The 12,483-nt window shown below is 37.1% G+C and overlaps 1 pseudogene; it reads right to left on the bottom strand.

The window, feature by feature from the left end:
* Positions 1-2,575: 2,575 nt before the first annotated feature.
* Positions 2,576-3,559, bottom strand: LOC103725734 (annotated as a pseudogene).
* Positions 3,560-12,483: the final 8,924 nt, after the last annotated feature.

Raw genomic sequence — 12,483 nt, 5'->3', positions numbered from 1 at the left:
TTTCTTTTCACTTTGGGGAATTAAACACAATACAGGAATTCCCTACAATCCCCAAGGTCAAGCCATTACAGAATGCAACTATCAAAACCTAAAACCTCAACTACAAAAACAAAAAGGGGGAATAAGCCCCCACCAACAGTTGGATATGACCCTATTCACTATTTATATTCTTAATTTTCAAAAAAATCAGTTGGAATCCCGGTTTTAGAATCATTGGGGATGACAGGCAATACAGGAATTCCCTACAATCCCCAAGGTCAAGCCATTACAGAATGCAACTATCAAAACCTAAAACCTCAACTACAAAAACAAAAAGGGGGAATAAGCCCCCACCAACAGTTGGATATGACCCTATTCACTATTTATATTCTTAATTTTCAAAAAAATCAGTTGGAATCCCGGTTTTAGAATCATTGGGGATGACAGGAGCAGAGACCTGAGGTGTGGGTAAGGTGGAAGGACCCCATTACAGGGCCCAGATCCATTGCTAACCATGGGTCGAGGCTTTGGCTATGTCTACCCTACAGGACATTCAAACCCCATATGGGTGCCTGCAAAAAAACCTTTAGTGGGTAGGCCAGGATCCGACTGACTAGCATGACGGTCCATGGACAATAGTTCATGAGACAAAATTCCTCTCTTTATTTATATCCATCTGAGGTGAAGGACCCAGTTCCTGGGCTTCATTGCCAGTCAGCCTCTTTGACAACTGGCTGATTGGCTAAAAGGTACATGGTCTCAGAAGTATTTCAACTTGCCCTACACCATGATGTTTATCTTTAAGTGTCTTTACAGATAATTCGGGCACAGAGGACCCTTGGAACTGCCACGGCCCACCTCCTCATGATTATGGACTCCCCCAGGAATATACCACCTCCGGTTGTTCATGCTTGGCTAACTGAGTTAGGCAGATACTAAGACTGTCACGGGCTGGCATTACCCACGTGGCTGCCCTTAATCATGGCACATTTTTAGCCAAGGTTGAGTAAGATGTCCCATGACAAGCACTCCTAAGACAGGACATGCACATGGCCAGGTGCATGTCCAGTGATGGGCAAGGCTTGGTCAGAGGTGACACAACCTAAGACAGGCAAAAATGTATAAGATTAGAGGAAGGAGATAGCCATCTCTCCTCAGGGAGCCATCTATGAGATGGGTAACCCATGAAATAAAGTCAGTCAGGCCTTATAAAATAAAAATGAAAGGGGGAGATGTGGGGACCTAAAGGCCCCGTCTTGCCTAGGTGGTGCCGAGAGGAAGTTACTGGGGCACGGCCTGACTTTTTTTTTAAAGTCTGACGGATACTTCTGCACTGCTGAGGAGTGCATGACCAGTGCGTGATCATCCTTAAGATACACCCTCAGGGAGGAGGGGGATTTCCAGATGCCTTTATAAGCTCTGTAACGCCTGCAATAAATGAGTTCCTGCTTGACTAGACTCCCTGTTCCCTCTGATTGTTCCCGGTGCTGGGGGCAGCAAGGGCTGGTGAACGGCATGCTTACTCATCCCCAGTCATCCTTGCGCGGTGGTCGCAGGCTGGAAACCCCCACAGCCAGGGGTTCCTCCCAAGCCCATGGCGAACCCTGAGGAACAGATCCTCAAACGGCCTTAGAAGTAAAAATAAACTTGTTTATCTGGGCCAACTGTATGACTTTAAACACCCAAAAGGATAGTATAACCAAAGATTAAAGGGGCCAATATAAAATTTTAAGAGTCCATATGTACAGCTAAAGGCTACATAACAAGCAGCAATGCCAGATAGGAGATACCTTCTTTTGAGTTTTTGGTCAGGGTAGCCCAAGGTACTCCCAGATAGTAACCCAGCATAGAAGTGGGAAAATGAACAGCAGACCCCAATCTTATCTAAAGGAATATTGACAACTGATTGCTGGTAGATGAGGAACAGCTGACCTTCCTAGAACAAAGACCTCTGGATAGGCTGACTAGATTCACTGAATGGACAAGTAGTGGGGAATGGCTGGAGGTACTGACAACACAGAGGACAGTAGTAGGGATGACAGAGTATAAGGGCTCTAGTGGGGGGAGGGAGGCTATGGGAGGGAGCCATCTGGGAGTGGGTGTATAGATGAATAAGATGGTTTGGGATGTTCTGTGTGATACACACACACACACACACACACACACAAATCAACAAATTTTAAAAAATGAATGCTATTTGAGGAGGAAGCATAAAAATTTCATCATGCTAATTAATAGAGGTGATAAACATTACCATTGATATCTACCCGATGACTTTATTGACATACACAGGTGCCAAGGGTTCAAGTGCTACCGATTATGACTAGTAATAATCAGATACACACAGATTAGAGATGCATGTGCCAACATCTCAGTGTTATTAGCCAAAACAATGAGTCTTTCCATAAGAAACAGTATATTTTAAAATGAAATGGAGATCTCTTTTAAAGGTTAAAAATTCATTCACTTTTGTGTCTTACAGAGTTTATACTGAGTTCAATATTGTATTAACGTATTAATTCAACAGTGAACCTAAAATTTTATAGCCACTTGTGAAAGAGATGTATCTTTGCTCTGAGAACAGTTATTGAGTAGTTTAAAGCTGTAATGAAATGCTTCTCAAAAAACAAAGATCTGATAAACTGATGTCATTATGTGAAGATGAAGAGTGTTCACACTTAGATTTCTACAGCAGCTTCCCTCATCCTTTGAAGGTTGTCTTAGGTCAAATCAGCCCTGTCTTTTTCTTGAACTCCTTTACAATGTGTCATAACAAGGCCTTTTCAAAGTTTTTGTCTCCCATAAATGTGTCCTCATTGGTGGATTTCACCTGAAATACAAATTTCTGAATTTTCAGTGTAGAAATGTGAAAAGTTCTACCACCTAAATCATATACAGCAATGATTTGATCTTCACAATTGCCTAGAGCCATAAGGCAAAGGAACAGCTATGGATTCACTATTATTCACTCAAAGTACATTTAGTCCACATATTTGATTGGTATCCCTCATGACCTGTCTCTTTTAGTCACTAAAATAAGTGGGGATTGTGAACACAGCAGTTTTACTGTATGACCAAAGAAATTTTCTAGTCTCTCTTATCTTTATCAACCAAAAATGCTCCAATCTGACTAGGAGAATAGTTTTCCATAATCCTCAACACAGGCATCCTCATGAGAGGAAGGGACAATTGTAAAGAGAAAATTCTTTGGGTCTTTCTGTACTTCAGGGTCATCACAGCCAAGGCAAAGGAGAAGCGTGGCAGCATAGAATGTTTAAGTGGATGACAACATGCCAATGAGTCTCTCTATCTGTTGTAAAGGCAGCCACAGAAAGGATGGTTCTGGCATCTTCAACATTCTCCAGAACCTTTGATTATTTACCCTCCATATCCAGAAACAGGAATGGCTAGTATGCATATCAATACAAACAACTGCATCTTTGATTGCTTCTGATGCTTGAAACAAGTCTAAAAACTTCATGATAAGGCTATTCCAGCCATCTTGATGATTACCATCCGTGGAGGTCCTTGGAAGGCTGTGGTACTCAGGAGACCAGCAGTTGAGGCTCTGTTGTACCATATGTCCAGTGCTGTGCTCTTCAGTGGTGGCAGCATATCTGGAAACCACCAATCATATCTGACAAACTTTTTTATGCACTGACTACTCTAGTGAAATTTATGCTTTCACATGCTTTCATGATGGACATTATTTTTGTCTACTTCTGAAGTACACCCTCAAGCAATTATTTTATGCTGGTTTTGTGCCCAGGGATTAGTTATTACATTTATTGGAAGATCATTATTTCTTTGTTTATGTAGGATAATCTTGTCAGAAATGAGTAAGTGTTGAGTGTTCACTGTTTAACCTTGTATACAATGGGAATCGTGGTTTCATCAGGTAGTATTAATGCTATCTTTGTCATAAGCAACATGTTTGACAAATCTTGCAATCATATTATAGTTCTCTTGAATTTCTTATTGTTGCTCTTTAATCTTGTTTACTTATTATATATTTTTATCTATTTTTTATGTGTATGAGTGTATTGCCTGCATATGTGTAAGTGCACCTGTGTCGTGCAGTGCTGGCCAAGGTCAGAAGAAGGCATCAGATCTCCTGGAACTGGAGTTACAGATGATTGTTAGCCGCCATATGAGTGCTGGGACCTGGGTCCTCTGCAAGAGCAGTCAGTGCTCTTAACCACTGAGCCACCTCTCCAGTCCCTTATATTGTTTATTTATTGTCATTTTCCAATTTATTGTCTTTTCTATTTGTCCAAGTATTGTCTTCCCAGATTAATAATTTAAAGTCTACATTTTTTCTGTCTGTGAGTAATGGTTAATCATTTGTTCATTTAACTTTTCTGTTGATGGGCAGATATTTCCTTATATCCCTGGAGACAGTAAATAATTTGTCTTCTGCTGAGGTTCATGTCTTGGGGTAAGGCTTCAAAGTTCAGGGAGTTTAAACTCTGCTTCTTAACTTTTGTTGCATACTTATACAAATAATTATGGTGAATTGATAAGAGATTAGGTCTTCTTGTTGTTATTAAAGTAAATGTATGACCCTGCATGTATTTACATCTTTCTATATCCCTGAAAATATGTCAGAGATTAAAAAAAAATCCTATAGTTCTCTCCTTCCCAAGCTGCCTTTTAAGTTTCTGTGTGGGCTATTGCTTGCCTTACCAAACAGAATGAGGAAGCTGAAACATTAAATTATTTCATTTGACTATTTTTAACCAATGCCAGGAGAAGTGGGACTTTTCTCACAAAGAGACTTTTAGTTGGATCAAATAAAAACAATGCAGTATAAATTGTTTGTTTCAAGGGCCTACAAGACTGTCCACATACTGATAATGTTCTGAGGATTAGACTTCTTCAGGAGCACCAGTATCAATCTATATACTTTTCAAGCTTACTTGATTATGAGAAGAGGTAGATTAGAAGGGACCAAGTACCAGTATCGTTAACATCAGTTGCGTTTCTTGAAGAATCGCTCATTTGATTGTTGAAAACATTTGCATTTCCCAGGTTCTGAAAAAGTCTGGTTAGTCCCTGGTTTCAGTATTTTCATTACTTTTTTAAAGTTTATTATTTATTTAATAACCACTTACTTAGAAGAAGCATTTCATTACAACAGCATTGACATATTCAATAACAATTTCCAGAGCTAAGATGCATCTCTTTCAAAATTGGCTGTAAATTATTAGGTTTACAGTTGAATTAATACAATTATACAATATTATTCTCCGTATAAACCCTATAAGACATAAAATTAAATGAGGCTTTAAACTTTGAAAAAGATCTCCATTTCATTATTAAAATACACAGTTTCATACAGAAAAATTCATTTTCAATGCAATTGACATTAAGATGTTTGCACATGCGTTTCTAATCTCTATATATCTGATTATTACTAGTCATAGTTGGTTACTTTCTGAGCTCCTTAGCATCTGAGCATGGATATAAAATCATCAGATAGATTTCAATGGTAATGTTTTTCACATCTACTATCTATTAAGGAGCAAATTTTTATGCTTTGTAGAATTTTTTTATAGACCCACTTCCCAGGTAGCACCCTCCCATAGCCTCCCTCCCCCCACTAGAGCCCTTATACTTTTACATCCCTGCTACTGTCTGCTGTGCTGTTGTCACCCCCAGCCATTCCCCACTACTTGTCACATTCCTTGATCTGTGCTCTGCAGAAAGGAGGCTTATTATTCTGCCAGCTACTGTGGAATTCCAACTACCAAAAAATCCAAAGCAGGAAGTGCTCTTACCTACTGTGCCATCTCTTCAGCCCCAATTTTCTTTAAAAAATAAAAATTATCTTTTTCTATTTATTGAACTTTATAATTAACTCAGTTCCCCAGTAACCCTAAAAATCAAAAGGGTATCATCTCTGTAAGCATAATATATTATATAATGTATTATATTTATGAAAAGAAGATTTGGTTTAGAGTATAGATGTCCTGTGAGAACAGAAGATGTAACCCAAAGAACATAAAATTGCACACTGAACACACATCTTCTACACTAGGGGTTTTCAGTTAGAGAATGAGGTAAACATAGTATCCTTTTGTCTTCTATTTGATCATTGACAACTCTGAGTCTCCATCACCTTTTAGCCTTTTGTTGTTTACTTCAGAATTTCATCCTCTTTTTTTCATTCCTAAAGCAGCCCCAGTAAATCTCTCATATTTATTGATTCACAAGATATTTTATTTTTAAACAAAATTTACTGGGGCTCAGGCTATGACTCAGTGTGTAAAGTGTTTACTATTTAAGCACCCACAAAATGTTGGGTCATAGTGACATGCACCAGCACTAGGGGGACAATGACAGGTGGATCCCAAAGGTTCTCTGGCCCACATGTATAGCTGAAATGGTGAGCTCCAGGTTCTATAAGACACTGTATCTCAAAACATAAGGTAGCGAGATATAAAGAAAGATACCCAAAGTCAATATCTGGACTCCACACTCACAAATGAGTGCACCCTCCACAACCATACAGCATGCATCACACACATACAAAATTTTCGTATCCATAAAACCTTAAGTGGTTGCAAATAATTTTATATAATGCAAATAATTTTATATAATGTTGTTTCCAATGCTCTATAATTTATGGATAAATGATCATGAGGACTAATCAAGCAAGAATGGCGTTTTCTTTCTCTGAGCTTCTAGAGTATGTATATTTTGTATCTTTCACCATGTACTATGCATGGTCATTTTTATATTTCTTTGTAGTTTTATTATTTTATTTTTACAGTGATTTATCATTTATTGTCATTTTTCTATATAGTTCTCATACTAGTCTAGCCACACTGAGGTTATCAATGTCTAAATCTTCAAACTTGAAATCATACTGATACTAGGAGACATGTCTTTTTGCCTTAAATTTACTGAAGCCTTTAATGTTAGAGCTCAGCTGAAGAAATTTATTATCTAAAAGAAAAATAAAAGGAAGCAGAAATCCTCTTTGGAGGCAAGGTTTTTCTCTTCATTTTTAATCTTCTTGCAATATAGGAATGAGTCAGTGGCAAGAGTGATTCATAATTAGAGTCAGATACAACAGAACCCTCAAGGAGAAATAGTGTACCTTCTCTTGCTAATAGTAGTTTTAAACAACTTTACACGTACATATACAACAGCTTTGTCAGTTATTGTAAATTTCAATACTACACAAAGTAAATATTTTGAACGGTCTATATTAATATATAGGTTCTGTATTAAAGAACAAACATTTTGAAGTACTGTTGAAAAATGTGAAAACTTTATAGTTGCAACATTTAGAAAAGTGTTTCTACACATCAGTCAAATGTAAAGTATTCATTTTGGGAGAAGAGAATGAGCTAGGGATCTCTTCAGAGATAGACATTTCCACAATAATATAGTTGATAAACCCGTGTGATTTTTATTTGGAAGAGAGACATTCTATTCAAATTAAGGTATCATGGACAGAAAACACAAATATTGATTTTTGAATTGACTCTCAAATTGAAAATCACAAGGACTCACACTGAATTACAGGGGCTTATTACAGTTTATGATCCTTCTTTTATAAGCAATTTAATGTGGTATTTCTCATAGGAGTAGCAGAGATTGGTTTATTTACAAAGGGCAAACAAATCTCTCAAGCTGAATTTAATACTAGGGAGGCCAAATAAAGGGAAATCTTAGGAATGATAGTACAGCGTGACCAAGGAATGAACAGTCTGTACAAGAGATATGGCCAATGTCCTGCAAGTGCAGCTATACAAATAGAAATATCAGTAGAAAGGAAAAAAAGCAAAAGGTTACAATGGGTAAGCATTAGGAACATAAGCAGGAATGTATTAAAGATAATGACGATCTCATGGAGGTAGCAGTAGCAGCTGGCTTTGTTACCATATACTGACAGAGAAAATCCTCTGCATCCTTCCCACCCCCAACATGTTTCTTATAGGCTCTATTTCCTTTCTTTGTGATCCTCTCAGTGAAATACTCGTGTTCTTTTTCAGTCTCTATTCATGCTCATTTGAATATACTCTACCACTCACCACAACTGCCTAACTATTAATATTCACTAGGAAATTTCACAGGAAAATTTTGATCCTTGAAGTTTAAATATGAATTTCTCTTACCTATCAATTATCCAACTCATTTTTCTCCTTCAATGTTTGTACCTAACTAAGGCTGTGCTAGGCTCAATTACTTGATATATTAAAATAATTTCTGTATTTACCATACATATTCTATCAATATATACTGTATACTGAAAATATAGAGATGAATGATGTATATTCTAGGTCACCAAGAAACTCTGGACACAATGGAGATGGAATCACATGTAATTATAAGAGGTGGGAAGATAAATGAGGAAGTTATCTTAGAAAGGAGGGAATTTCAGTGTTAGCCAAGTTCTTAGAAAGAATGAAAACAATGAGCTGTGCATTGGATTTGGCTATCAGTGATTGATGATTTTTGTTGGAAAAGTCTCATAGATTGTTAATTATAGATGTCAGACTGAGACAGATTAAAGAGAAGTGAATGTGAACCTAGAAAATAATGAAATACATTTGCTACTCCTAACCTATAACAAAGATTGTGACTTATTTGTATCACCCTCAAAATTTAACCCACCTCTTAAAACAACAGAAATTCTGTAAGGGTTTTTAACATTAACAAGCTAGCATTGGTTAAGTAAATTTTTGTTTCAAAGTGTTTCAATGTACAATATCTTAATTTTCCTTATGTACCAAAATACTGATTTATGAAATAAATTGCCTTGGATTATTTTGTGGCACTATAGTAGACATTGAAGGTTTGTAAACAATATCAAGATACAGATAATTTAAATATACACAAATATAAATTGAATCAGTCATATAAATATAGATATATGGCACACTGCAGACTCAACCATAAATACGTGTTAAGGGTATTAGTGGCTCAATTTCAAATAACGACCATATTGACACTGATGAAGGAACTGAGAATTTTGACTTATTTCACAAGCACCACTTTTAGACAACTTAGTAAGATGTGGGAAAAGTCTACTGATTTGATTTGGCTTGTTTTTCATATTTTATTTTTCTTATCTAGTCTTAGTAGAAAGAGCAATACAGTTAAATAGTTAAGTTTCTGTATTGTAGATCAAATTTTGTTCAAAGACATTTAATGTACTCAACACATTTTTTGAATAATACACCTTTGAAACTCATTAAATATACAAGACACATAGAGCATGAAACTCTAGACTGAAAGTAGGAGGCATGCAGCTCAGGTTCTTACAGTCAACAGATCTGCAGTTTTCAGATGAGAACATTGGAAGGAGAAAAGTCTGAATTGGCTAAGGTCTTGCAGCATGTGAGTAGTGGTGTGGGGACCAAAACATAATGTACCCCCTACACTGCTTTGCTACTTCTTTGTAATTTGTGAATTCTGAGAAAACTTTAAATGATCATAGTCAGTACTAAAATATATGGTCTTGTGTTACACAATATATTTTCCAAGGGTTTCATAGATGTGCTTTGGTTTTGCCACACTTTTGTGATGGTTAAGTAAAGGGAAGCCCATTAATTTCAAAGTTAATGACTGATAAAGTTCAAGCATGGAGGATGGGAACGTGAACCCCAACCTCTAACTAAGGAACTATTGGTATTTGACTGTTCGAAGAGGAAGTGTCAGTTTTCCTTAAAGATGTGGACCCACTAGTTCTTTCTCTAGCAAAATGTATGATACCCATGTGCATAAGGACACTAATTGGACTCAATAAGTTGTTAAAAAATAGGGAAAATGACTCTCCCTCCCTCCACAGATTCCCCTGCCTCAGTGGAGGATCCCACTCTTATGCACATAAGTGTAGTGATAACTGGGCTCGGTGGGCTAAAATAATCGATTAATTAAAAGTGTAAAACGAAGGTATGAAGTTTGGGAAGGAGATGTGAAGAGAGGTCCTAGGGGGGAGTTAGGTGGGGGAGTGAAGTGTGGATATGATCAGGATACTTTGTATACATCTACGAAGTTTTCAAAGAACAAATAATTAAAAAAAAAGAGGATGTGATTTTGGGAGGACAAGGGAGTGAAAGGAGATCTGGGAGGAATTGGAAGGGTTAGTGTAAAGCAAATATGATTAAAATACATTGTATACATATATTAAATTCTCAAAGAATAAAGACATGTTTTTAAATGCTAGAGACAGAAACACATTAAGTGATGTGAAGAAATATGTGATAATTTATTTTTAAATTTGAAGCACAAATTAAATTGCCTTGAGATAAAAGTGAATCCTAGAAACTATCACTTTCTTTGGTGTATGTTCTTTAGAATGAAATTCTTAAGTAGTTATATAACTGTGGAAGCAAGGGCAAGGTGGAAGATACCTTTATTTCATTTGTATTTGTTTCTTATATTTTTGTTTATGCACGTGGTGTGTTTGTGTGTTCACATGTGTGTGGGCACATGCGTATGTCCAGGTGTACATGTGCATGTGTGTGTTTGTCTGGTGTCTTTCTTGATTCTCCTCTTTATTTATGAGGGAGGGTCTCTTGCTGAACCTGAAGCTTGCTGATTCCAGCCAGTCTAGGTAACCAGCTTGCCCTGGGGATTCCCTCTCTCTGCCTCCCCATTGCTGAGATTAAAAGTAGCTGCCTCCCCTACCCTACTTTTATGTGTGTTCTGGGGATCAGAACTCTGAGCCTCATGCTTGCACTGCAAGTGCTTTACACAGAGCCATCTTCCCAGGCCACCAGCTCTGACTTTTAAGAAAACAGTTATATTTTGGCTGTTGGCTGTTTTCCACATATAGTGCTTTTTAAACTGAATGTGGAGATGCCAAACCTAAAATAAACTAGTTTCACTCATTCCTTCATTAATATTTGTCTTTCATTGTTATATATTGCTTCACTTTTTGTTTTTGTAATATTGTTTTAGAAAACATATGTGCATCTATATGTATGTGTGCAGTTTTAATGATTTTATTTACTTTTTTGAGAATTTCAAACATGTGTATGAGTTTTTATTAAATTCTGCCCCTAGACCTTCTCCTTCAACTCCTCCCAAATACCCATCAGCACATCTCCATCCCAATTTCATGTACTCTATTTTTAACCACTAAGTTCAACTGGTGTTGTTGGTCTATGCATGGTTGTGGGGCCATCCATTGTAACTTGGCAACAAATCAGGGCCACATTCCTGAGGAAAACTGATATGTTCCCTCAGCAGCCATAAACTGCTAATAGCTCCTTAGCCTGGGGTGGAACATTGGGCCCACCTTCTCCTCCATGCTGAGGTTTTGGCTTACTAGTTCTTGTGCAGGTCTTGTGCATGCAGTCACAGTTGCTATGCTTTCAAATATGCAATGGGCATTTTATGTCTGAAAAACACTGTTTCGCAGTGGTCCTCTACAATTTCTTGCTCTTATAGTCTTTCCACCCTGTAATCCACTATGATTCCTGATCCTTGGGGGAAGGAAGTGTGATATGCCGTCTAGGGCTGACTCAGCATTTCACAGTCTCTTATTGTCCATGATTGTAACAGCTGGGGGGGGGTCTCTGTATTAAGTATCTTCTAGTACAAAAGGAAACTTCTGTGGTGGAGATTAAGAGCTGCATTAATCTATGGGTGTAATGATAAGAGTTTAGGGAAGATTGTATGTTGTGTCCATTTAGCAGAATAATAGTGCTGCAAACTTTCAAAATGGTAGTTTTCCACATGGCTTGTTCAAGCATCCTTATTGTTATTCCTTATCCTGTCGCCTGTTGTTTTCTACCTTTCTATCTACTCCTCCCTTAAACCTTCCTTCCATTATCTTCCTTTTCTCTTCCATAAACTTTTATTTTGATAGCCCCCCCCCTCACTTAAGCTTTTCCTACCCCCACATCCCTGGCTGTTTTCTACTTTCCTGGCTCTTTGGATACTCCAAGTTAAACACACTAATCTAAAAATCTAAAGCTAGGATTCACACATGAGGGAACGTGCCATGTTTATCTTTATAGTTCTAGCTTACCTCACTGAGAGCAGGCCTAATTGGAACTGAAGATTGAGCTGTATTCTATATAGGATACCACAAGTAGTCAAGAAATCACAGAACAAAATTAGGTTTTACAGTAGTTTAAGATCTAAATTTCTTAAATTGTGATGCATAATAAATTTCCCTTTTATTTATCTATTTACCTAGTTTATCTTTGTTAGCAAAGATGATTTCTTCAGCATTTGACAATGTTGTTCTGAAGAGAGAACACTTAAGCTTAGATATTATATAATTTTGACAGGGAGCAGAAGTTGTAGAAAGAAAATTGTCTCTGAACACAGGCTGCCATTGGAGTTTTCTAATCTATAGACATCTTGTATCAGAAATGTTTTAGATAGAGTGTCAATTGGGTAGGAAGAATTGAGTAGTAATCTTAAACATAGATTACTGAGCTATTTTTAGATTAAATTATTTTAACATAATAGTTTCCATAAAATATTTAATCACCAGATGGTTAAATCACCCAGATTTGTGATTTAAAATTT

Source organism: Nannospalax galili, unplaced genomic scaffold, assembly GCF_000622305.1.
Source record: "Nannospalax galili isolate Female #2095 unplaced genomic scaffold, S.galili_v1.0 scaffold10, whole genome shotgun sequence".
Taxonomy (NCBI): domain Eukaryota; kingdom Metazoa; phylum Chordata; class Mammalia; order Rodentia; family Spalacidae; genus Nannospalax; species Nannospalax galili.
This window is presented reverse-complemented; position numbering and strand designations above follow the sequence as displayed.